Source organism: Sparus aurata, chromosome 14, assembly GCF_900880675.1.
Source record: "Sparus aurata chromosome 14, fSpaAur1.1, whole genome shotgun sequence".
In the NCBI taxonomy this organism is placed as follows: domain Eukaryota; kingdom Metazoa; phylum Chordata; class Actinopteri; order Spariformes; family Sparidae; genus Sparus; species Sparus aurata.
This window is the reverse complement of record NC_044200.1, coordinates 13,871,962-13,899,493: the sequence shown is the minus strand read 5'-3', so window position 1 is coordinate 13,899,493 and position 27,532 is coordinate 13,871,962. Positions and strand designations below refer to the sequence as shown.

Below are 27,532 nucleotides of genomic sequence, written 5' to 3'. Positions count from 1 at the left end.
GTATAGTGTGTGTGTGTGTGTGTGTGTGTGTGTGTGTATTATGTAGCACGGATGACTTTGAATACCTGTGTTTCTTTGGTGCACAGCCACTGTGTGACAATAAAACACGTCAGAAGGTGTATTTTGAGATCTACATCTTTGTTACATCAGTGCGATTCTCCATGTCTGACACCATCCTCTCCACACTTACACATGTAAGCAAACCCTCAGCGGCATGTCGACATAAAGTTAATGGTGTGAAAGGTAAGAGCAAACCCAGGAGAGAAAAAACCACTGCAGAGAAATAAAGAACAGCGGACGCTGAAGGGAGGAAACAACTGCACTGTAGAAGACAGCTGCGAGGACGATGATGGAGAGAGTGACGACACTTCCAATAAAACTGCACCATCCGTTTCTCGGCTGCAGGAGAAGGTGCTGTCACCGCTCACTTAATGCTCTGCTCTGAAGAAGCTGGGGTGGCACGTGAGAGCGGAGATCGTCTCTCCTGTTGTACATGACATCCATCCCAGCCACTTAAAAATCATAACAGGCTATGAAAACAGCCTCTTTCTTTTATTTTTTGGGTATTTGTATTTTGTCACACAGTCTGACAGATGTCACCTTTAACTGCATCTTCTGCAGTCACAACTTTAGATGTCTCAGATGTCTCCTGTCCGCCACCAGAGGGAGCCACGTACCTATCATTTTCCCGCCGAACACGGACAAAAACGCACCGGTGAAGGGACCTGCAAGAAAACCACTTGCTTGAACTTCCCTGATGGCATCCCTCCCAGGAAACAGAGCTCAATAATTCATAACAGACACTCATAAATTTCAATGAGTTTCTAATTAGGAGGAGCCCGGAGTAATTGTCTCTGAGGCGGTTCTAACAGGAGGAGGATCACGCTGACAGATTGACAGAGTCCTTGTGGCAGATTGCTGCAAATCACCTAATTATGAGTAAAAGTCAAACTTTGGGGCTTTTAATGATGATTATTTTGGCTTTATTGGATAATTTCACGATGAGCGGAGAAAGGAGCGCGAGCGAGGACGATGCGTGACAAATGTCCCACTCATGAATATGACATTTTCATCTGTGCTTGATCTCTATCCTTGAGTTTTTTTCCCCCAACACGTCAGGTTTGCAGTTCTGGTCTCTTGCGAAGTCTATAAAAAGATGTGTAACCTGTAAAATGTCTGGTTGAAGGTGCCATATGCAAGAAATTGCCACTTGTTAAACTCACACTCCAAACAAATAGGGGGCAGCGCATCACCAGAGTAACCACTGTTAGCTCAGTTAGCTGTGTAGCTAGTGGATTCAACAGTGACTTGCTGTCCCACCCTGAGTGTTATTATGAGACAGGGCGGGACGAGGCTAGCTGGTTAGCATGCTCACTTCAATAGATGTCTCCGCAACGCCAGGCACAGACGTCTTCGGTACAACATCAAAATTCTTAGATATTGCACCTTTAAAGTATAAATGATTGCTTGCGTATTCCCAGATATACTACATTCTAGAGTCATTTTGTGAAATTAATGTGTAATGAGTAAATATATATCTTCAAAATAAAGCAGTGCAAGAGAAAGACTTGTGTTCCTTAGAGGTTGTAGTTTTTTGGAAAGTGCAAACAGGGCCGTCTGCAGCCAACACTGAAGACACTGAGGCCATGTCCTCTGTGTTTCTTCTGGGGATTTGGGGTTTTTACAGCTTTTAGAGTGGCCACAAAAAATGTGAAAAATGTGAAAGGCCCCTCTCTAGAGTCAGTGTTTGGCGTATCCGCTGTGGGATAATGTAGAAACACGCCAGTTCAACATGGCCGACTCCACCTAAAGAGGACCTGCCATCTCTGCAGATATATACATATATATATATATATATATATATATATATATATATACACACATATACATATATATATATGTATATATATATATATATATATATATATATATATATATATATATATATATATATATATATATATATATATATATATAATGTAATTCCTGCCTATAGATCCCCCTAAATCCCCCCTTAATCGCACACACACTGGACCTTTAGACGGTTGTTGTAGTTAGCTTACGTAGCTGGGAAGTTGCTGGTTCCCTGGGTCGACTGTAAAATCCTTCACATCTGAGTATGCATCTCACGTTAGAGGAAGAAGTTTGACATTTTGGGAATAAGGCTCATCCGCTCTCTTGCCTAGAGTTAGATGAGATTGATACCATTCCAGCAAAACAGCGTACAATCTTGCACACACTCTCACAAGATGCATCTTTGTGACGGAGACGTCGACCTTTTTAAATAAATCTGTTGATGCGGAGGTGAAACGTGCGCGCGAGAATGTACTGTTGTGATAAGAGTGCAATCTTTAAGGGGATTTGATTCCCTGCACCACAACAAAACAGATAAAACAGAGAGCGTGCGTGTTGCCTTTGACTCAAGGTTTATTCCACTGTCGTTTCTTTGTCTGTTCCAGAAGCTGGGAGGTTAGCTTAGCTTAGCACAAAAGCTGGAGGTGGCAGGGAAACAGATCCTTCTGTCTGATTATGAACGTCAAAGAGATGTTTTCACACTTTTTGTCATATGAAACAATGGAAATGCAACATGTTGATTGTTGAGCTTTAGATGTGATGCTAAGCTAACTCTCTCCAGTCTTTTTATGCCAATCTAAGTGAACCATCTTTCTGTCAAGAAAGAATTTCCCCAAATTCCCGGACTGTTCCCTCAAAGATGCCGGGAATAAGATAACCTAAAGACGGCTTGTTTTCACGCAGACACCTCAGACACACTGATATTAGCCTGCCCGGCACGCTCGACTGAATTACTGCCAACACCTCCGGGAGATGAATAACATCCAAGTGCAGTAAAGCAGGCAGTGTAATAACAGTAATCACTTAGTGGAGTTCATTTACAGCAGTAAAATAAAGGTCACTGACACCCCCCACGCGGGACGTCTCATGGATATTAGGCTCTATTTACTGATGGAGGATAATTCAGTGAGCTAACCCTTCAGGACGGCGGCTGGTGGCTGCGGAGGGACATCCAGAGGTATTTTGTATGTGTGCGAGCACATGAGCTTTGGCTTGGCAGGAGACACCGGACAGGTGGATGCTCAGCCAGCCAAAGTCCCATTACTTGCTCAGGGGGCAGGCAATGTGTGTGTGTGTGTGTGTGTGTGTGTGTCTCGGAGTGTGTGCGCGTGCTTGCATGTGGTAATTACTTTTTCTCTGTGTGTGTGCATGTTTGTGTGTATGTGTGTGTGTGCAGACAGGGGTGATTAGAGATGGGTGGCGGGTGGAGGGCTTGTCAGAAGTTATCTTCCCATCTCATCTCATCATAGGCAGTCTGGCGGATTCCCTCGATGGCTCAACAGCCCGACGCTGCGGTGCTGCTGTCAATCGGGCCGTCAACGCCTGCAGAAATCGATGCCAATCTCCCTCCGTTTCTATTTTTATCCGAGGCTCAGCACCCAGGCCTTTGATAAGGATGCTGCCTCCTTTTGGCTCTCCTCTTTGCCTCGGATGAGCAGCCCCCCTCCCCCCACCCCAATCTTCCAACCTCGTCCTCCTCCCCTGCTGATGAGAGGTGATAACAGACAGACGAGATGGAGCTAAAAGCACAGACCTGCCTGACACTGTGAAAGAGGCTTTCACGGTGGAGAAAATGATGATTGTTAGCGCTATTACAAGTCGCGAGAGCCATGCAGGTTGTAATATTATTAGTCCAAGACATGATTGCATTTAAATTGTCACTTTTATCAGCACTAGGACTATTGGTACTTCTGCCACAACTACCAATAATACACTACAACGTCTACCTTCACTCAAGTCTTTCATTGACAAAAATGCAGCGAGACCAACAATTGAGAATGTTCTGGGCTGCCACATCTGTCACAGATGTGGAGGTGTTGATGGTGTTAGAAGTATTCACAGTTGAAAATCAACATTCTCAGGAAAAACTGGGCGAACGCCGTTGATGATGATCATCAATGTGATTGACAGCTCCGCCGCAGAGACTAAACACAGGCAAATTAAGTGTAACATCCTGTAATTGAGAAGCGTAATTAGTACTATCTTCTGAGTTTATTGTATGTTTTTACTTGATTCTACAAAATCGCTGCCAACTGCAACCTGAGGATTCATGTGTGGAGTACACACATACTGTATGTATACAGGTGAGGTGAGTGACACAATCTCTGTCAGGGTGACCATGTTACTGTTCCGAGGACTTTTATGGGTCGCTGAAGGGTTCAATGATTATGAGAATTATCTGAGGTCGGATGAACAAGGCTGGCAACTTCCCTTAAAAACCACAGGTTCATCGCGTGTCTGCGACTTTCGGTAATTCGATTACTTGTAAATTTGTTGGGGAATTTGCATCGTTCAAGTAGAATATGACCCGAGTTCCGACTCGTGATCTTTTAAAAGGGATCTCTAGTATGCTAACGAGTAGTTTCCTGATAAAATGTTTGTTTTATAACATTACCGCACACTGACTTCCCCGGGGCCGAGTCATATTCCAGGACAGAAACACTGTTTAGTTTTGGGTCTCGAACGCTCCACAGTGTGCTGCGTTTTAGAGGCAGTGTCTGAAAAAGCCCCACTTGAAAGTGTTCATGTTTTAGTGTTACGCAACGTTGAGTCAAAGAAGCGTTTAATCTGGCTTTTTTGAAACAAGGAACACTGATATCTCTCCCACATGATCTTAATTATTTACAAGAATTTGATACAAACGATTCTCCCTCTTTAATAGGACAACTTAATCATCACTGGTGCACATAATTAGTTTAATGGAGATGCAGCATTATAACCACTAATACAGTCTGCATGGGCCTCCTGTAAGTCTCCGATTGGTGGCCGATCAATCTACCACAGTCGCCCTGATCTAACTGGGCTGAAATGAGCACATTAATTATTGTTTCTGAGTTCATGAGGGATGAAAAGGACCTGATTTTTTAAGATTTTCTAAGTAGGAAAAAACACCACTGGACAATAGAGTTGTCCAGAATACGCTGGTAGAAGTTGAGGTGGTTACTGAAGATAGTACCGAAGTTTCTGAAAGAGTGGACTATAAGCAGCTGTGCAAACAAACGCTGTGATCCGGCCCTGTGTGACTCACGGCCTTTGTAGTTACCGGATCTCGACCGCGGCGAGATGGAGATTTCGGGCCCACACTGTTCTCCAGCACTGAATATCTTTCCACCAAAGTTCGAGAGACTTTGAAGCTCTCGCGGAGACACTTTATGTTGGCTTTCCCCTTTCATTTATCGCCCATCTGTACTTACTGGAACATAAAATACCCCAGCGGCGTACCCAAGTGTGAGCGGCTCAGAGCTCTGATTGAGCTCAGCACAGGACGAAATGTGCTTATCACCACCTGACGACTGTTTCTCCTCTGCATCTCCCTGCTCCGCTCGCTCGCTTCGTACCCTGTGTGTTTTCTAGACAGGATGGGATGTCCTCTCCTCCGCGGACTCGACGGTGCTTTGTCACAGCTCGGCGTACCAAGATGAACCCCCTCCCCCCGCCACCTCGTGAGCTCGACGTCAAATGCCGCACATTAATAATCGCCATTTCCCTGCGACGTCTGCCTCGACGGCAATCACGAGGCGACGAGAGTGACGCTGCGCTGGGAGTTGTCGGAAAACGTGTCGGCGATTAATCGCGTCTGACACGATGGCAGCGGCGAGGAGTGAAGGATGTGCTGTTTTTTTTTGTTTGTTCTTTTTAAATGGATGCCTTGAATTTCAGGTCATTTCTTTTTAGGAAAACGTGGAGGACATTGCTGCTTTGATGATGTTTTCTTTTCAAGTTTTCCTCGCCTTGATAATTTGATCATGTTGCGATCCTTTTCGTGGCTTTGAGCAGAACCCAAAAAAAAAAGAAGTGGTTTAATGAGTGCGAGCGAGATGGCCTGAACAGCCTCAGTGAGTTTGTTTCTCACTTTGATGCAGCAGTGAGTAGGCAGGGCGGCCTGCTGCTTAGACAGAGCGTTATGTAACCGGGAGGTCACCGGTTTGACCCTCGTGACTCCCCAACAGCTGTGTGTTTTGGCACTGTGCCCTTGAGCAAAGTAACCCTAACTTATCCGAAGTCATGCTGCAGCAGAGCGCCATGTGAACTATCACACACAGTCTTCTGTTTTTTTCCAGTGTTGAACATGAACGAATTGATCCACAGGCTCCGGCTATCATCCCTATATTTACTTCATTTTGTGGAAAAATATCTGTGGGCGTCTCTTTTTCATTGCGTGTCTATTCTGCTCTTAAGTTGTTAGCAGAACTCGATTCAAACATTTTCCCTCTAATTGGGTGTTTTTGTGGATGCCGGATTAATCAGCCGCAGGGTATTTAATGTTGTTTGGGCAGCTGAGAGGTAATACAGCCAAGCCATTAACATATCATTAAAGAGTCCTGAGCACTGTAATTGCAGCCAGAACGCTGACGCTACACTCTCATTAAGTGGACTCGGAGAGGGGAGACGTCTCGTTGTGATGGGTTTTAGTGAGATGTTGAGGAAAAATGTGTGTAACTCAGCACTCTGCCGTCACAACGGGACGTCCACAGGTCACACTGTGAGCCGAGATCGGTTCCAAAAAACTGCCAGGCAGGCTCGCGTTGGAGCTGAATTTCATCACTCAGAGGGCGCAAAAACAAGGACTCAGGTTAACAGGTATTTTAGCCATGCTAGCAGCGCAGCTCGGAAGGACGGCAAACATGAACATACATCTGTGATGCTGAGAGGAGAAACCCTGCTGACCCTGATGATCCTTTAACTTTTCCCTTTACAGAGTGCTGCAGGAATGAATCCAAAGAAATATGTGCAATGTACATTTCTGCAAACCACAGTTGAAACTTAGTGTTTCTCTAGGTTCAGTTTTACATTTTCAGCGCTGTGCTTACGCTCTGGTTAGGTTTAGGTACAAAACCCACTTGGTCAGGTTAGAAAAAGATCCCGTTTTGACTAGAAATACCTGTTTTGTTGCCACTAACATGGCTGGATTTGTCCCAAGGTCTAAAAAATATTCATACCAAGAAATGCTGAAACACTGGCTCGATCTGTGGTCATGGCTTCACCACCATCCACTCACCCTCATGATGTCAAAGCTCAGTCATTGACATGTGATGTGGCCACGATAGAAGTACTGCAGAAACATCAGCTTGGTACTTACGACAGGTATAAATGTGTTCATATCAGTGGTTAGCAACATTAGCTGCCAACATTTTAATCATTATAACGTGATCATTTATTATGATTAGTATTTGTGCTTAAGAGATTTTCATGTTTTGATCATCAGTGCCGCATCCTGAAGTTTGAAGTCTTAAAGAAGGTGGTTGCTAATGAGTGGCTAAATAAGAGTAAACAAGTTGTCGCGGACATAACCTGTCATCTCGCTGAACACAGAGACTAATTTAATCGCTAGTCCGTCTTTAGAGGCCAACTGTAGTTACAAGCTATTTAAATTCAAACTTTTCAACCTGCAGATTTATCAAGTTGGAGTAAATTGTGTGTAGTGTAGTGTTGAAAGAAGGTAAGTGGTGGTGATGCTGACATATTGCTATATAGATGTTATAGCCTAATGTAAGCATTTTACTTCTGGTGATTTCATTTAGCTTCAAAAGTGGTCTGTGATCATCATGCTGAACAAAATGTGTAAGAATTGTAAACCGTGGAGCTTATTCCCTGCAAAAATCCAGAATCCAATGTAAAAACTAACAGGCTTTAAGGCGAGGGAACCAGGTTGATGCCTACAAAAATACCCCTCAGTCACCACTAACAGAGAAGGCTAACATGTGTGGTTTTATTGTCTTGTGTCTTGTTAAACATTCAGTGGATTGCCATGAAACTGACATTTGTGGGGATGATTGAAACGTGTGAACAACACGTATCGTTATTAATTTTTGTGTTGCATCATCATCAGGTTAAACATTTTGTCTGTCCAGTACTTTTGTTTGTGACCAAAGCCTTATGCTTTATTTTGTATTTATGTTGCTTATTAGCCCATTTTTGCTAAGCTAACGCTCTAAACTAAATTGGTGAATGTGTTTACCTACCAGCAAGGCGTCACTGTTGTCGCGCTGATGTTAGCACTGAGCTTTACATACCACTGCAATATTACTTGCATTGCTGTAGACGCTCGTCAGATCATTTACTGTGAGACTAATGTCTGTTTTCTAGGAGCAGCTGTCGCATTTGTCCACCTTTGTAATAAAGCTTGTCAAATGCAGATGTTGCAGACAGTGACACACACTGAAACACCTGCTTTTTTCACGAAACACATCGATCTAGTGAGTCTGTGTGAAAGCTCACCGAGGTCACCTGGTAAATCCACTCTCGTCACACAGGGAGATGAAATGAACACGAGGAGACAAGCCGAAGGTGGATTTAAAGCTAATTAAACGGAGGAGTTATGCAAATTCATATTAATATTAGGGTGGATTTGATTTTTTTTCATCACAGAAGCTCAACTTTAAGGCGTAAACATCGTGATTTCCCCCTTGTGCATCAAACTTTTTGAAAAATTCGATAAAAAAACCCTGTTTTGTTGACTCATCCTCTGTATCTATACTTTGCAGGACTCATCTGTGTCAATATTTGACAGGCTCTCTGGTTTAATTACAGATTCCCTTTTGTGCGCTCGCTGAAATTTCAGGGATTATCCAATTACTGCCTGCGTGCCGACAAACAAGGGGGCCTCTTTGCCTTTCACTAATTGGAATGAGGAGTGGTGCCAGTGCTCAAAGGAGAGGCCTATCACTGAGAATTATTGAATAGAGAAGAAGAGTTAAAAAAGAGAGGAAGAGAGAGAGAGAGAGAGAGAGAGAGAGAGAGGAGGATATGTGGTCTGCCTTTGGGCTGCTTGTGGATTTCCTCTGATTTCATCAGAAAAAAGATGGCTGAGGCGATTCCCCCAGACAACAGCCAGCTGGCGTGTGTAGGCGAGCCTCGCTGCCCAAAAAAAAAAAAAAAATCTCTGAGAAAAGAAAGTGAAAGAATCACGCTGTGCCTCTGCAATTCATCCTCTGCATCAGACTCACCCCTAAACAATCCCCCAGCTTGCCTGCTGCTAGGCTATTTTGCGGGATAACACAGAGCGGGGCTGGAGGATGACAACTTTATTCTTTAATGAAGCCTATGCAATTGTGGCATTATGTATGGCAATTTTTCGCAGCTTACAGCTGATTTAACGCGAGCACTTGTGTCAGTGATTGTCAGTTTGACTTGCACTTATCAGGTCTTTATTAGACCTTTAAATACCTCGTGTCTAATTACCATCTACTGAGGCTTTTTATTGTTACTCCTCCTAATGATTTTACATGTTTGCCTGCTGCTCTCGCACTGTTGTGTCGACTTAATTTCATAAAAACCCAGCGAGAGATTTAAGTAAAACATCCTAACTTACAAGAAAAAGAACCCCTTATGAAACTGGAAACTGGAGACCTCAGGTGTGTGTGTGTGTGTGTGAAGTTGGGCTGAGCTCGTGTGTGGCACAAAAACAAACACACACAAAAGAAAAGAAGGAGTTTGACAGACAAATGAAACAAGAGATATGCGGCAGGTTGAACAGGCGTGATCCATAATTTATTGAGCAGCGCTGACGTTACAACAGGGAACAAATGAAGCACAGAACACAAAAGAGCATTATTTATTACAGGGGGGGGAAAAAAAGTGTAGCCCGAGGGAGGGCGGATACAGTAGCACAACACTCATACATTACTGTACACAAACAGGCCGCCGTTATCGCTGCTGCTGTCAGACGAAAAAAATCCCATTACCCCGACTGTGATGATTTTCGTGTTTTTACCTGACCTTGGGGGGGATTATGTGACCTTGTACTGGGGAAGTTTCCCAAACCTGAGAACTTGTGCTTGATTTAAAACAAAAAAGAGGAAATTAGGCTGCGTTATTTGAACCGAATATCTTGACATTTTGAAAAATTGTGAGGTGTATGGCTCAGTCGGATCATAACTGAGGAACGTCGTCAAAAAACGCGTACACGCCCTCTGGCGCAAACACAGGATGGCAGCGATCTATTCAAACACAACCGCCCCCCCCCTTTCATACGCCAGGGCTGTTTTTACATAATGCAAGCACTTTCCCATAGATGCCAGGGTGGTTGATTCCCACCTTTGGATTCCCATGGACCCCCGCTGGCCGAGGATCGAATCCTCCCTCAGCCTCCTCTGCTGCTCTGCTATTCTCTCTGACCTTTTCATGTCTCTATAAAGATGGAGAGAAGGAAAAAAAAAAACTCTACGTAGGAGTGGGAACCTGAAAAATAAATTAAACCGATAATGCAAGCTAAAGAAACTTCCCATCCCGCCCACTGAATATTAGATCACAACAACTTACAGCCTTGAATAAATCATTAAACCTCAGCAGACCATATCTCTTGCAATTTCATCTTGATTCATTATCCACTTCCTATCGGGGCGCAGAAGTAATGTCACACAATTGCGAGCATGTGTCAAATTATCGTAACATCCTAGGGGTTTATAATTCAGTTTTTGGGTTTTTCAGACAACCCATTTAGGCTTTCTTCAGATTCTGTTCTGGGCAAGAGGGCGGGCGGGGCGGGCAGCTCATTTTACAGAAAATACAAACAGAAGGTTGACATTTAAACCCAAACCCCAACGGCGCCCAACTGGACCCAACAGGAACGGGATAATTTGAATTTCTCGCTTAATTGGTTGACACCGAGTTCACTTCAGGCAGAAAGTTACCATTATTAGCCGTTTTGAGCCGGCCAAAATGTCCTGGACCCAATTTGTGAGTGGACGGGAATTTAAGGGCTTTGCACTAAGCTGAGCTGAAGTTTCCAGACTGGTGCTAAAAGCTTTAGAGTAGGAGCGCTCAGTGATTTTCAGGCCAAAGGACCCCTCAGCTGATAGGAAAAGTATACAGCGTAAAAACGATCAGTTGCGTAAACAAGTTGGCAGGAGTTGTAGCGCGGCTAATTAGACGTGTTCGCATCAACCGCTGCCATGTCTCTGGTAGCTTCTCAGATTGAAGGTATATCAGAGTCTCCTGCTTGATGAGTAACAAAGAATTTCCTTTAACACGCAAAATGTTTCAATAGCATTAAGTTATCTGAATAGTTCGATGTTAAAGTGCGGCTAGGTTAGCTTGCTCGCCTAATCGCACTAGGAATGATGAGTAGACGATTGCCAATGTTGTGTTAAAGTTGTAATGTGTAATCTTTGCTAGTGATATGTTTGAATTCATGTTAATGTGTATTTTAAACTCGGATCTAACATTTATTTGGCAGCCCGCTGCAGTAACTTTGAAGACCCCTTAGGGATCGCGGACCCCCTGTTTGAAGACCCAGGCTTCAGAGAGGAGCCCCCCTACAAAGAGCATGAGTTAAGTCAATGACCAAAAGAAAAAAGACAAAGGGTTGAGATCAAGTCAAGACCAAGACCACAGCTGGGCATCAAAACACCCACAGAGGACAGAAATGGAAATTCCTCTTCCTTCGATTATTGCCAATATATATCTGTCTGTATTGTAAGTGTACTGTTAGAATTGTCTTGCAAAAATATACTCGTCTTCCCATAGAAACGATTTTTAGGTACTACAGAAGGAATCAAACAATTTAATTATAACGCGATATCGCTGAAGTCATGGTCTTGACCTCCCAAAGTCCTCTTTGTCTGAGACCAAGAATCTCAAGTGCTACAAAACTAGTACCTGTACCTGGCCAGCACCCAATCATATTGAACACAGAGGAGCATTTAGCAGCCAAAGAAAGAGTTGGTGGAGACCAAAAACAGAGATAAAAGGTGAATTGACTCCAAACTTGTAATCCTACTGTGGACAGAAACATGACTTTCCATTAATGCCAGTGTCACCCCATAACTGCAAGAACAAGTCTTTATATATACACACAACATATAAACATGATTATATCATATTGTGTTTTTCAGCTTTATGACCAACCCTATAAAAATCCATCGGATTTTATGAAAAAATACATCGCCATGAAACTGAAAAGTTTTCCTCGGCTCGTGAGACGTTGTCATGTTGGAGTTACATGGTTTTCACGAGACAGCGACAGCATGTGATGTGCAATGTTTCCCATATGAACCACTCGTACTCATGTCCTTTACAGCGTCCTGTAACATGTTAGCCTGTGTTTTGGTAGAGATTCTTTACATTATTAAACAACATCAGTGACCTACCTCTGAACACTGAGCCCCGACTCTGAGCAACAGCTCCGGTTTTGTACGCCGGCCCCGCGGCAGAGGAACGCAGGAAGGAGTTTAAAAATTCAGTGCATGTGCGGCCGGCGTGCAGGTGGGAAATCTTCATGAAAAGTAGGTCTGTTCACACAACTTTTCTCAGATTGATTCGTCAGCCTGAACTTACAGAACATTTAGTTCCATTGTCCTAAAACCAATTGTTCAATTAACTATAATATCAGTTTAATCAAGTCATTTTGAAAGATTTTTTTCACATTACAGACCTGGTTTGAAAAGATTAGCCCCTCTCTGCAGTTATTACCCTGTTCTATTTTTTACTGCGTGCGCACTCTCGATAATGGGCAGGACACTGATGTGAACATGGCAGCTGTCATATCCACAGGAAGCTCGCTGTGTGTGTTGGCCAGCGCGTTGAGCACTCACCGCGTGTTTAGTGGCTTCTACTCCTACATGAACCCATCTACCAATCACGTAGGAATAAAAAGCCATAAGACACAACAGCAATCTCACAGGAGGGAGGAAAGAGAAGGAAGGAGGAAGGAAATATTAACTCCGCGCCGCCAAAAGAAAGGAAAAAGGGGGGAGATCGTGCTCTAGAAGGAGGAAAGTGTGGAAAGTGGTCTCAGAAAAAGGGGGCAGGGAGCTGGGGATGGAAAAAGTGGATTTGAAGAGGGAGGGAACAGGGGAAGGAGAGAGAAAAGGGAGCTGATTTCACAGTCATTCAAAAGGCAGAGGTAACCCACAGGTGATATTTACAAGACCACGCTCTGTGTTTGTGTTTCCCTTCTGTTTGATTATGTGCTTCTGTGTGCAGCGGATGAATATGTATTGCAGGCATTGCTCCCTCTGTGAAATTCCTCTGTGTGTGTAAACTATATTTGATATGCTCGGAGCAAACTGCTCTGATGAACCTAACCAAACTCCATCTGCTCTGTCTTCACATTTTTTTCTTTTTTTCTTTTTTTTTAAGTCTTACAGGCGCATGCAAACACTCGTCTTCCCTTCAGATGCTGCGCAAATAAATACCTTTCCCCCCTTAAAAGTTGTCGTGCTTCGGGTGACATCCCCTTCATATTCTCCGTTCGCAGCAGTAGAAAGCCGGTCGTGCCTGCGTGTAGAGGGGTTACAGTACGAGTGTAGGCACGCACAACTCAGGCACGTCCAGATAAATATGTATGACTCCACCGCGGTGTGGGTTTCCTGCTTTGTATGCTAATGATCTTATACAAGTTTAATAACGCAACTGTGGTGCACTGTGGGTAAGGGAGGTGGAGGTGGAGGTGGAGTCGGAGGTGGTGGTGGTGGTGGGGCTGAAGAACGGACCCGCACATCCTCACAAATCCTCTGTTAGGCCTCATGAGACGAGGTGTGAGAAATGAGGTAACAGATTACATTTAATCTCGCTAATTAGGCTGGAAGGATTCTGATTTCTGTGCGCTCAGTTTCGTGAGTGTGAAAGGTTGCTGTTACTATTAATAAAATCAGCCATTTTGTTGTGTATTCGAAGACAGGAAATGGGTATTTCATGCATTATTCGTGTGTATTTGCTGGATTCTAGCAGGAAAACAAAGCCAAAATTAACTACAGGAACAGATTAATGCCAAAAGAGTGTAAATCATCAGTAATGGAGAGTCACTAAGTACATTTATTTGAGCACTGTGCTGTACTTTTTCATAAAAAAATATAATAATACTATAAAATATGATGTTTTCTTATATAAGAGTTTAGTTGTAGTCCCTCACTTTAACCAGGTGCAACATTATAATGCTGCACACACATGTATGCATCAGTAATAACCATCAAAAGAATATCATTTTGTACTTCAAGTACATTTTGCTGACAATACACGCTTTTTTGTGAGTATTTCTAGTAGTGCTACTTTCACCTGAAGATGGACTTTAGGAGAAAGTCGATTTTTGAGTTTTATACCCAACTCATCATATATGCCATCTGAAACGCGCCAGTATTCGATGAGTTGGGAATGAGCCTCATAAATCAACTTTTTTAACGTGGACCTTTAAGTAAAAGACTAGAACACTTTCTTCCCCACTGCAGTATGTTGAATTATGAAGAATTATTACAGATTGAGCTACTCAGAATATAAAGTAGTGCAAATTAACCTCTAGCATTAAAATGCTGCTTAATGTTAATGCATCACTGCTCGTAATCCAGTAATACATAATGCAGAGAGGAGTAATCCTGCATAATGAGTACTCAGTTTCTATACTCTCTACCTGAGGTCTGCTAAAACATCACTCCTTACTGTGGCTTTCAAATAAATTAGATACATCATGTCTTTGTAATCTCTAACTGTTCATTTGCTTGTTTTTGTCTTCTTCTGGCTGTTTTTAATGAAAATTCAATGTTCTCTTAATTTTGTATGCTTCTGCAAAGCACTTTAAAATACAGGATGTAAGCATTGTCCCCCTGCTGATTTCAAACTCATCACAAACAGAGGGCAGCATATCACCGAGGTAACCGCTAATTGCTGCTAACTGTAGCTGTCATTAGCTAGTTAGCTCAGCTAGCCGTCCGTGTGCTAAGCTTGGCGCAGCAGGGGAGTGTTGGCGCTTACACCACTGCTACGTGAGCTTGGGGCTAGCTTGTTAGTAGCTAATGTCAGTAGATATCTCCTTATCTTAGCATTTCTTCACATTGTGATGACGATTTTAGTTCATTTCTGGAACGTTTTGAACTAAAACTCAAATAACTAGACTAAGTTCTTTAGTCTGCTTGAAGATGGATGGATTTTTGTAAGTTTGCTTGAAAAAGAAAGAAGTACGATGAGCCTGGGTTGGTATTAGCCTTTGTGTGGGATCATGTGTGACTCTCGATGTCTGCACACTGTGTTATCTGAAACACGTCCCTGTGTCAGGCGGCGCGGCGTTCAGGCTCCCCGTGTCTCTGCATCGACTCCTGGAGGAGGATCCTGCGACAAACAGAGAAAAAAGAGAGGAGAGAGGAGACGTGAGGTGTGTTCACAGAAGAATAATAATTCAACCCGAAGACTGAAAACCTTATTACTCCACTGCGGCTGTTTGGTTATTTAATGAGTCAATCTGAGGGCTTCGCTATTGAATTAAGGGTCTTTATCTTGTGTTTGCCGAGCACTCCCAATACAAGAACATCCACGAAGAGATGTCTGGGTATGGTTTGAGCTGTCAGTCTGAAAAACTTTCCCCCTCCGTCATGAGAGAGCTCACGCTGGGGTTTTACAGAAACAGCCACAACTTAGTCCTGAACCACAAACCAATTATGTCCCTTATCGAGCAGTACTTCTTGATGACTGGTGCAGTTTACGATGCCTAATGAAAAGTTAATAGCGAGCTCATTCCTGCACCTGCGAACGTCTCCGCCGAGGTAAAAACTGTTGACAGTCGGTGGATTCTCCGTACGCCGCCTGTTAAAAATATCGAACCTACATATTTTTGGAGAGAGGACCAGACCGTCCTCATCAACAAAAATAAAAAGTTTAGCTTTTAATTTATCATCTAAGAGGCTCTGGGAACTGTTTGGGGATGGCGCTCCACACAATGAGCTGTGACATCTTCATTGAAAAATGATTGATTTGGCTGCCAGGGAGAGGGGCTGTTTGAGAGACAGATCACTCAAACAGTCAAGCTGTAAAAAGCCCAATAATATGATGAATGGTCTATTTACCCAACAGATGAGGAGAGACTTGCATAGAGATTAAACGTGCAGGTTTTTTTGGGACGTGTCCTGGTCACGGGAATAGATTGGAAATTTGAATAATACGTCTGTGTTCTCCGTCGGGGAGCAAGCTGGAAATGAATTCAAGTTGCGAGTGATTTTCGGCCGCGAATAATGCGGCGCGGCGCGTTTATCACCCCTGATTGTCTTGCAGCAGGGGGGGAAAAAAAAAAATGGGTTTATCGATTGCGAGGCTTCACACCTGTGTGGATTCCTACACCAGCTGCCGATGCTCCTCAAAGATCTTGAACAAAAGTGTGGCGACTTGTGATTAATCCCCTCTGCTTTGAAGTGATTTCATTGTGCGCAGAGAAAAAGTTGAGCCACATTATCATTATGGCGAAAACCATTATTTGTTCCCCATTATTCCCCCTCACTGGAGGCCCTTGTTTCTGCACGCTCATGTATCATAAATGGACCATTTAACACGTATAACGCGCACAAACTGTATCTAAAGTTAAGCCACTAATCACTTAACCAAACAATGTCTCAGAGGATCGCGAGCGCGTGTTGATATAGTGACCCAATTTTTTACACATAGCATCTATAATTGATGTGCAATGGATGTCGCAGCCTCCGATCTGATAAGAGGTTTGGCTCTGATGGATCTCCAGATAGGCTTTCGTGGGGAGGGGGGGGGGAACAGATGTAGAGTCGTGCATCAGAGAGGGATGGGGTTGCCTGTGATCGTTTCCACCCTGCAGCGAACAAAATAGCCCTCATATATCCCTGTAATCTGCATTAGCGCCGGAGCACAAGCCAGGAGACAGCACAGAGGGGGATGAGTAATGGGGCTACCGCTGATTTGGCAGGGCCTATATTACACCTCAAAACTGAGGCATGCCCAACTGGCGAGAATATGAAATGAGGATGTCACAAATGAACAGCATCCCACCGGAACGCAGTATTTATCAGCCGATATTACACCCAAAACCATGTTTTTGAGCAGGTGACAGGCTGCGCTCGCCCTTCTTTTGTTCTTCTGAAATACTAGTGCTTCTTGAAACATACATTTACTATCTTCATTTTATGCTATTTTATACTTTTACTTCACTGCAATTAAAAGGGACATAAAGTATTTTCTGATATCCAATCTGTCTAATTATCATTTTACAGTTAAATACCATTAAACACTGTGACACTATCAGGTTAAGGTTTGGTTAGGTTTTTGGGAAAACACTTGATCGTGGTCATCTACGGTGCTTCACTCTGATTTTGTCGCTCTGTGATAACATAGCTCGACTTCCTCCTTTGCCTCCTTCATCATAATTACTTCAGGTTGGAGGGCTTCACCGCTTAAAACGTAAGTTTGTGCCGTTATTGGACTTTTACTGCAGCATCAGATCATATCCTTCTGGGGTGATGCCACCTCTAAACTTCACAGATGTTTCCACTTAATTAAACAGTTTGAGGAGGAAAAAGAGGTGAAATTTAAGCTTAAATTACACGAAAAAAACAAAGATGGGAGATAAATGTAAAAAGAGATGTTTACTATACATATATACACTATATATAGTACATAAGTATGTAAGCTGTACAGTGATATCCTTTGCAGGTAACACTTTTGCACCAAATACGTCCAGTATGTTTTATTTAGTATTTAAATGAACTTAGGGGTCATACATGTAGTCTTACTCTGTGAATTTTAAAAGTTGACTTTACTTTAAAAAAGTCTGCAAAGCAATTACCTCAGTATTATCAACTCAACACAGGCACGGAGTCTAAAACAAGACCAGCTTAGTCCATATATTTTGGTACTTGTGCTGAAGCAGAGGGTCTGAGTACTTCTTCCACCTCTGGCTTCTCTTCCATTGGCACATTTCAGCTTCCGTTGCTATTTATTCTCAGCAGGCTGTGGGATGAGTAATGACCTAACACTGGTTTGGCATCTTCTGTCTGTATTACAACCAAAAAACCGGAGCCACGAGCAACTCTCTGACTGGCGAGAGCAGGAACACGAGCCTCGGCGCCAGGGCAAGAAATAAAATGTTTCTGTCCGGCAGCCACGGTGGCGTGTGCATCCTACAGACAATCACATCCTCGAATAAAGTGTATGACGCTCCAGACCCAGAGGAGGAAGAGCAATTAGTTACATCTACTTTACGTCTCTGGAACGGAGGAGAAATAAGAAGAGAAGTGATTATTTTGTGTTTTTTTTTTAAATGGAATATTTTTAATCATATGAGTAAATTTTGCAAGACAAGGGGAAACTCCAACTGTAACCCAAATAGAAGAAAAATCTTTTCATCTCATCTCCAACACGGCTAAATCCTGAGAAGTGAGGATATAAAATGGGAGCATAACAAACACAGCGCCTGCCATTAAACTCTTGTAATGGCTTGTAACAGGATATGCTCGCTTGCTATCTGAAATTAAAGCGTAGATATTACATCCCTTGGGGCCAATCAAGTAGTTATGCGTTTATTCTGCTGGGACGTTAATGTACTCCTACGACGCGTGCGTTTGTGCACCTCGGTGTGTTTGTTGTTTGTGTGGAAGTGGTTTAATTTCCTCCCATAATTCATGGTTTCCCACATTAATAGATGTGATTCTGGTGCGCTCGTGTTTTTCTATTTACAATTAAAAAAATATCTCATAAAGAAAACACACAGCTCAGGGAAAAGAATACCGACGCGCCGCTCGGCTAATGCCGTTATTTTTTATTTTTTTCGCTCCACTTTGAATAGAAATGTGATTATCAGGAAGGGGGGAGAGAGACGGCGCGGCCGCACAATAACAAACGATGCGAGAACTTTTTACGCCTTCATCAGATACAGCTGAATCATTTAATCAAGACTGGTGCCTGGAAACATCAGCATATGGCGGCATTAAATTTACATCAGGGAGTGATGTGCAGCGGGGAGCGTCTCCACTTCAACCCATCAGCGCAGACGTTTACAGGATGTGTGTGCCGCTGCTGTCGGGATATTTTGTTTTTTCTTCATTATCTGAGCGACAAATCAGCAGAATGGAAATGCTGAGGAGCCCAAGACGAGACTGGAAACGAGTGCACACAGTGAGAGCAGGAGTGCTACCTCAGGAGGAGGAATAGTTGTGAGACTGTTGCCCATTTAAACCTTAAACTATTACTATGCACTTGATGTTTCAGCCACAAAGGCTTTCATCAGACGACCTGCTTCCACAGGCTCGACTGAGCTGCACAACACACTGTGCGGCAGCAGCTGAAGGTTTGAGTGCCATTAACAGAAGAGGGGCCCCTCAATAGGTTTATTGTTTAGTACTTTCTAAAGTTTCTGCTGCCGCCATCGTTCCGCTACAGGGTTGTGAGCAGATTGCTTTTTCCGTTTTGCGCGACTCCGCAGCAGAAAAGTGCTGGTGGAGGCATATTTTTTTTTTTTTTTGCAGGGGCGAGCGGATGATTAAGTCCACAGTCCCTGCTCAGGTGCAAACATCTGACCGGCCTGAAGAAGGTGGAAAGGTGTCGTTAACGAGACCAGATGGTTTGTTAATCAAGATTCTCTCGATTGAGAGTGAAGGTGGTGGATTGAGCTGCCATCGCTGTCGAAAATGAGCCTCCCTCAGTGACCAAGTACACTTACTCAAGCGCTGTACCTGAGTACCATTTCGAGGTACTTTACTCTCATTCTCTGCCACTCGTCTACGTCTCAGAGGGACATTTTAGACTTCTTTTACTCCACTACATTTATTTGATACCTGCAGTAGCAAGTTAGTCATTTGAATGCAGGTGTTGGTGTTCTCCATTTTTTTATTGCTGCTCACGTTTAAAGCAACATCATGGAACATTGTACCTTAAAATAACAGCTTGGTACATCGTAATACAGTGTCTCTGTCTCAGCCACTCCATCCCCCCCCATCACTTCACTGAGAGGGTAGGATCACAGTGTTTCTAGTACTTCTTCGCCACTGAATAAGTTCATTAAAAAAGCACCTAGTACTGATAGACCGACAAACTAGTCGTGACCTAATTTTTGCCTCTGATGTAATTAAATTAAAAGTAGATAACAGTGTGTTCATGGCTGCACTCAGTAACTAGTTTCTCAGTACTGAATGACACAGACTGTTCGGGTCACTGAGCGAGATGAACTCTCACTTCTGCTTTGCCAGTGTGCGTACTTGTACAGTTAAGAGAGGCTGTTTATGCAGGGCAACTAAAGAAAGAAATTATTAATTGTCTAAATATCGAAACCGTCCTCCCAAGTATGCAACAAATCACCCTTATCTGCCCCGTCCTCTCCCCCTCCCGCCCCGCTTTCATTACTCATTGAGGGTTTTTTCTCTCCCGTCGACACCAAAGAGCGAACATTTTCATGAAGGCAATAAAACGCTCATCAGCAAAGGCCTGAAATTATTTTTTAATATGACGACATTTTAATGAGGACTGAAGGAGATGGCTGGTTTGGCTGATGGCAGCGCCTCTTTATCAATGAGTGGCAGGGAGGAACTAATGGCACTAAAACAGACAGGCTGCTGTGGTCTCTCTCTCTCGCTCTCTCTCTCTCAGTGTGTCTCTATGTCTCTCTCTCGCACACAACACTTACTTTTAACTGAAGTTTTGCCAAGACTCGAGCGTAAGAAAGATATAAAACCATTATTCCCCTTGACAGACCGCCTATCACTAAGAAAACCAGCTGCATTTGACATCTTTTGGGACACACACTCCAGACTCCACTCGGCCCGTCCTCTCGGTTCGAAGTGTTTACGCGTTTTGTCATTGATTGGAATTTAATCTGAGGACTTTTTCACTTTAGCGGCTTGAGAAAAACCTGTCAGCAGTGAGCGCCGGGGATGGAGTGGGCTGCCAAAAGGTCGTGTTATTGGACTGGAGAGGTTATGATGAAATTACAGATAGAGTCAGGCAGGGTTCGCAGTGTTTTTGAAATACAAAAGTCATGAAGAGTCCACGAGAGGAGTAACAGAGCGTTCTGTATCGTCTCCATTGATATTCTGAAGTTTATAACGCTGCGTCATGTTCAATAGAAATTACACGCCCTTTGTAAGGATGACCTGAGTCTGGAGACTACAACACAGCTCAGACATGTTGTAAATTAATGTCACAAGAGGTGAAAGTATATATATATATATAAAAATATAAAACTGCCAAGATGTGCTAAAATACTGTCAGAATGTGTTTTTTGAAAGTGACTTTCAATTGAAGCCGTGAACCTAATGAGTTGTCAAGCAAAAGAACAGGCTGTGAAAACTGTAGTAAAGTTATGAAAAGCGGCAAATTAATGTCACTCACTAAGACGCTTTACTCATTACACACTGTTGTAGAACACTGGTGGATAAGTAAAGTGCTTACCACCTACAGTATATTAAAACGCCGCATCGCTTTACACTTTTTTAATGAGCGGTCAGACTTGGCTGACATTCCCCGCCCAAGGTCAGGACAAAAAGCGTTTTTTTTTTTTTTTTTGCGGACGAGAGCCCCCCCTGCCCACCAGACGCTAAACAAAAACCACTTCTCTGCCTCCTTCCTCTTTTACCATACAAGGTCGTCTCATGCTGGCTACGCCTCCGCAATTAGCATGCAGCCTGTGGTGTGGCCTGTCTGGCGGCGAACACACAAGCGCGGCGCCCCGCTCTCCTAATGAGATGCCAGTCAGTGAGGGTGCCTGCGGGACTGTGAAAGTGAAAAAAAAAAAAAAAAACTCTGGGGTGTCCGTGCACCAGATCATGGGTGGTAGAGGAGACCATTGAAGTGCACACAGCCGGGCTGGGCAGGGCAGGCGGCTAATTCTACATAACACACTCCATTTAACGGACGTTTTCATCTAAATTGTGGCACTCTACCATGAATGCATGCATTTTTAGCATGGGCGGCCACAGAAGGTGATGTACTGCCAGCACTTGCTTTAGCTTCACAGGACGGAGACACAGGTATCCACTGAATGGTCAGAATAGGAGTGAATGCAGCAGGTGTACAGAGAAATCAGTCGATAGTGTCACTGCTGGTTTTTCCCCAGAAATTGTGTTTTTTGCATCGGTTCAGCACGTGGAACGACTTCTAATACTACAATACCCACGAGGCTCTGCTACTGTTGTTACGCAGAAGAGGCTAGCTAGATGCTGCCTTCAAATAGGGTTGGGCTTACTGTGTTAATGAGAAGATTGCATAAGAACACCCCCTCTTGTATTTCCTGAATGGCTTTAGTTGTGGCGTGTTTACTTACATTTTAAGAAATGTTGGTGGCCGCATAAGTCCACTTTTTGGTGAGTTAATATGCTGTAATTTTAGCTGCGTAGAGTGTTTCTACAACATTTTTCTCTTAGGTAAATGTTGACATTCCCAAACGGCCACATACTTTTCAGGCAGTTTCATGGCGTAACCACGAGCAAGAGCTCAATTCAGATAGCTTAGTTGTTGAATTTGTGGACAAACTCCAAAAGTAAAAAAAAAAAAGTAAAAGTAAAACATGTTTTCAAAAGCTAGCTTCCATCCACCGTTAGCCGCAGAGAGACCCGTTTTTAAGCTTTGGGATTGGATGGTTCTTGTTGAAAAGCACTTTGGGAGTTGTAGTTAACTTCTCCGTCATAGTTTTTATGTACAAAAGCAACTCTGTCTGAACTGGTAGCTCGTAGCACCAAAGTGTTTGTGTTTATACCGCTACCGCTAGCACAGGCACTTTAGCGGGGGACCAGCTGGTGAGGATGCTGTATGCCTTGTAACACAATACATGGATGTCATACCATCAAAACTGTTATAACTTCACATTCTGTCGATATTTTTTGTGAAGTTTTGAAAGTTTTCAACCAAAAAACTACACTGGTTCACGCAGAGTTTCATACCGAGTTCTCCAACTTCAGGTCATGTAATGTTTCCTTCGGGTAAAATTGAACTGTTTGTTTACTCTCACTCTTAAAATTTGGCTTGTTAGGTCGTATTAATCTACTCAGGGTATTACAATGTTTGTTTATAGCCTAATAAAGAACATATTTTTTAAAATTTGTATCGAATTTGACACAAAGTACATCTTATTACATGTCATTATTATAGTCATTATGTGCTAAAATAAAATAACGTGCAACCTTTTTTTAGTTTTACGTATAACATCAGTGTAGAGGAGCGTCAGTGTGGACCGGCTGTGGCGAGAAGCTTTGGGGGGGGGTTTATCGCATGTTCACTTGCCTCCACAAAGGCACGGACTCAGCATGTTAAATATAGTGTTTCAAATGTGTGCAGATGAAAACTGAAGCTGAGAGGGATTTTTCTCTCCTTCAATTTGATGATGCAGTGAAGCGCACAACCAGAGCTGAGCAGCAGGAAAGAAATGTGTTTCAGTGCCCTCCCCTCCTGATTTGAATTCACAATCAGATCCTGTTTCTGCTGCACACTGTATTCAGCTAAAAAAAAAAAGTCTCAGCATTAGCCCAGACGCATGCTTCTACTTATTGTCGGATTAGTCATTTCATTCGCAGCTAAGCTATCTGTGAACAGACGCTGCTTATTATTTCATTTATCAAGAACGATTTAGTCTTTTATAATTAAATACAAGTTGAGCAGAGGTGATAAGTACAACTGTGAGAAAAATGAAATGATTTGTCGGCAGCATCAACAGGCTTTCTCCATCCACTTTAAGAAAAATCCTCACAATCCGGATTGCCTTTGACAGCCACAATAAAAAGAGATATGGAGGAAACATCAATGCACCCCGTGCTGATAAAATATTCATCCCGCCACTAGTTAAGTTAGCCTTTTTTTTTTTTTTTTTTTTTTTACTGCATATTAATAGTGCTTCTGTGCAGATCTAGCTACTCACATTCAGTGTGTACCGTTCCTCATCGCTGCATGAGGCATGAAAATCACAAAGCACATTTTCCTACAGTGAGGAAGTCATTATAATGCAGCTCTGGTCTCCCGTGCTGCCTACAGCAAAATGAAGCTTTTAAGTTGTTGTGTGTGTGTGTGTGTGTGTGTGTGTGTGTGTGTGTGTGTGTGTGTGTGTGATCTGTTTAAAAATCGTAGCCGGCGCGGGAAAAGAAATGCACTAAATAGCTGCTATTAAGTGTTATAAAAGTATAATATGAACAACACGGCCTCTGTATGGAATTGAAAGAGGGGAGCAGGCAGGAAATGCTCAGGCTGACAGAAAAAGGTTTTGTTTCTGAGTCAGATCTGGGTGTGATCCTCTGGGGCGTTGTGTATACACAGTGTGCCATGTTTTGACCCAAATTGCTTCTTTTTTTTGCAAAAGGGGATTGATGTAACTAGGCCTTTGGAGGGATGTGTACTAGATGTTTTACCCTGTTACATGGTATTTTCTTAAAGTGCTGGATGTTGCAGGAAAAACCTCATGTTTCCTGAATGCCAGCGATCCTCGACATCTATCTATCTATCTATCTATCTATCTATCTATCTGATCATACACATCTTCAAACATGCCCTCAGGGGTTAAGGACGTGCAGCAGCGACATGCCTCACAAAGCCTCCTTGCCTGCTAATGGCCCCCTGTTTGTAATGGCATCCGTATAGCACCGCTTGACGAGCTGCCAAAGGGGGTGTTCTGTTATTGCGGAGCCAATCACCCACTAAGTATTTGCTGGCTCCTATTTCCTTTCCGCTAATGTGCGAGCCTCCCCAATGCCGCAGCTAAATCGACTCTTTACGCCTGACTTGTCACCCCACAGCGACGCGCCGAGAATCCCAAAGATGCATCGTCGGAGGGCAGCCCGACGTCCCTGTTGCCATGGAGACGTTTATGGGCAGGGATGCGGTTGGGCGGGTTATGATGCTTTTACTGCAACCCCTAAATCATGGGAAGCGATGGGGCTCCATGATTAGGGTGATGAAGCTGACATGACCTTTGCAAGGGTGTTGTTAGGCAGTGATTGCTCACTTTAATGTGTGTTTGGATCTACTGTGTCAGGCGGCGTGTAGGGCGTGGGTGTGTGTTTGTCAACTGCTCCGGTAAAAGCTGGACTCCGAGGATCTTGAAAAAGAAGGCAGAAAGAGGACCAACATTTTTCACCCCAGCGGTAAACGGGCGGTGTAACTACACGGTGTAAATTCTGCACAAATGGGCCTGTGGATACAGATACCATGCAGCTCCTCTCTCACTATGAGAGGCCCCTTCTGTCCATTATAGCATATTTCTTACATGGTTTTCTGGCTATTTACATTTGTTTAGAAACATTTCATTTTATGTTGGTGTCTGGTTAGGGGTTAGGGCATTTAGCCACGCCAGGATACCATGTTTTTCGTAATTTAAACGTACTATTCGTAATTCTTGAACCCCAAAGATACGTGAACATAACGATATCAAGAAATCAAGAAAATAAAGCTGTACAATCTGTATAACCAGTGTGAAGACAGAAGTAAATGCTGAGCTCTATTGACTTACTAACGTAGTGAAGTAACGTAACGTGTATAACGCAAGTCACTTAGGTAACGCAGGCCAGTTGGAAGTGTAGTTATAGAAGTAACGTAGGCATTTTAACCCAAACCATGATGTTTTCCTAAACCTAACCTGAGTAGTTTTCTTTGTGGAACCTATTTAGTTGTATCCGAATGAGGATCCCAGGCCTACTTTCATGATAGCCTGACTTTTTTTTTTGTTGCATAAAATCAGGCTACATGGTAACAAACTACTAAAAAAGTGGGTCTAGAAATAGCTACATTAATATTTGAAACTACTATATCCTACTGTTAATGAAAGTTACATCTAGGTCACTTATTAAACTGTGATGGGGAAGGATGTTCGTAAAAGATTTTCCAATTAAATGCAAACATGACAAGTAATATAGGCCTATATATGAAGCCTCCGTTAGCTATCATGTGCTAACATCAACGTAACATTTCGTAACATTCAAAATTAATGTTGAATCAAATAAAGAAATTAATCTTATCACAGACAAGATGGGCGTACCTGCATGTCAATACCCGATTTGTCTGTTTTGCAAGCTAGCCTAGGCTACTTGCTAGGTAGCAAAACTGGCAGCGACGTAATGGCTTTTAAAAAGTACGCTATGTCTGGGTTCTTACTGATGACTTGAAATTCAATCACTTAAAACTAAATGTATTTGATTGAAGTGTTTTTTTTCTCTCCTTTGTCAGAAGTGCTAGCTAAGTGCGCTCTTTTTCCTGGCTGCTAGCGTGCTCCTTATTTTCTCTTTTCTTGTGTGCCATGAGTCTAGGATGTGAGTAGTTGTGATGTGTTAAAGCACACACAAAGGCACATTTCTGACTAACCCAACGAGCACAAGTACACATAAAAATAGCTATAACACAATAGCAATTACTTACAGTTCTCCCCGCCTCTGTAAAAAGCCACGGTTGTCCACGCAGCATCGAAACTTTGACAAAAGCTTAATCAGAGCGGTGTAACGACAGTATTTTTACTGACTTCAACAGTGCTGTGAAAGACCCAACAGGCATTCAATAAGACAAGCACTAATAAGGATAACAAAAGAAAAGAAAGCCAATTAAGTAAAGTTATATTCCTTGGCTATATAATGTCACTCTGTTAAAAGTTACAGGTCAGTTCCTGATAACTGAGAAAGTTTCTCCGTGAGTGAAGAGCTGCTTAAAGACCTCATGATAGCTACAGTTAATATAATTCTGTGATGATTAACTATTGTACCAGCAGTCATTTTTTTCAAATGGGGTATATATCGCAGCCTGGAGGGAAAGTTTCCATAGATTTTTTCAGGCAGGTAGCAATGTCAAACTTAAAGGTGCACCCGCATGGTAAACAGAAAGGTGTCCTGCTGATAAGCGCAGCAAAAAGCAAAGCTATGAAAGTGAGAGGCAAATAAACCCTGAAAGATGCGAGTCCTCAAGAGGTCTGTGAGGGAATGAGTAATACGTGAAAGCGAGTCGGCGGCTAGAAAGCCCAGACATACTTTGCCCCCCGTTATCGGCCCGCGCAGATGTGCCTCAGCCCTCTCCGCGGCGCTCCCATTCGCCACATCCATCACAGAAGTGCACCTTGGGAGATTGAGAGGATGGTGCAAGCGCCAAACCCACCATCTGCCGTCGTTTAGAAATAAATGACAGGCCCAAACCTAGTGGGAGCCCGTCTCATTCCACTGCCAGCGTCGGTGCGGTGACGGGTCCGCCCAACCTTCCCTTTTTCCCTGAAATCTATGTGTGAGACCCCTGCCAGTCATGCTGGAGTGTGCCTCGGAGAGAGACTTGGAGTGGATTTGGTCGGTGAAGCACAGCCCTTTACTCAGGGGAGCGGGCAGGTGGAACAGCGTGGTGAAACCAGCTGTCTCCCCACTGATTACAGCAGCCAACACGGGGAGCTGGAGAACTCATAGACTCGAGGTGGATCCGACTGGAAAGCAGCTCCACTTTATTTGATTAGAGGTTTATTGATGATCTCCGGATAAAGAAACTATCACTTATAACAAGCTGGGAGTTTTATGGACTGCCTGCAGGTAGCGCTTTTTACTCCAACATGCTCCCACTAATTGATATTTCACGCAGACATGCAAAGTCTTGCAAAGTCCACTGCAGCAGGGAACAAAACTGTGCAATTTAGCCGAACTCCCAAGGTGGAGATTAAGAAAATGAAGTAGTTAACTGCGCCAATCCTGCAACTGTGTGAATGATGAATGAAGCTGCAGGAATCATAAAAACTCACACGCAGACATAACCCTCATCAGGGTAAAAAAAAAAAGCAGCTGAAAATTTGCGTGAAACACAAAGT

The 27,532-nt window shown here is 43.2% G+C and overlaps 1 long non-coding RNA gene across 1 annotated transcript in view; it reads right to left on the bottom strand.

Annotated features, from left to right (window-relative positions):
- Positions 1–9,537: 9,537 nt before the first annotated feature.
- The window catches only part of LOC115595742 (uncharacterized), a 56,898-nt gene continuing 38,903 nt past the window's right edge, over positions 9,538–27,532 (bottom strand). Inside the window, exon 3 of the long non-coding RNA XR_003986774.1 lies at positions 9,538–15,114. This is a non-coding gene — a long non-coding RNA (uncharacterized LOC115595742). The remainder of the gene's footprint in view (positions 15,115–27,532) is intronic.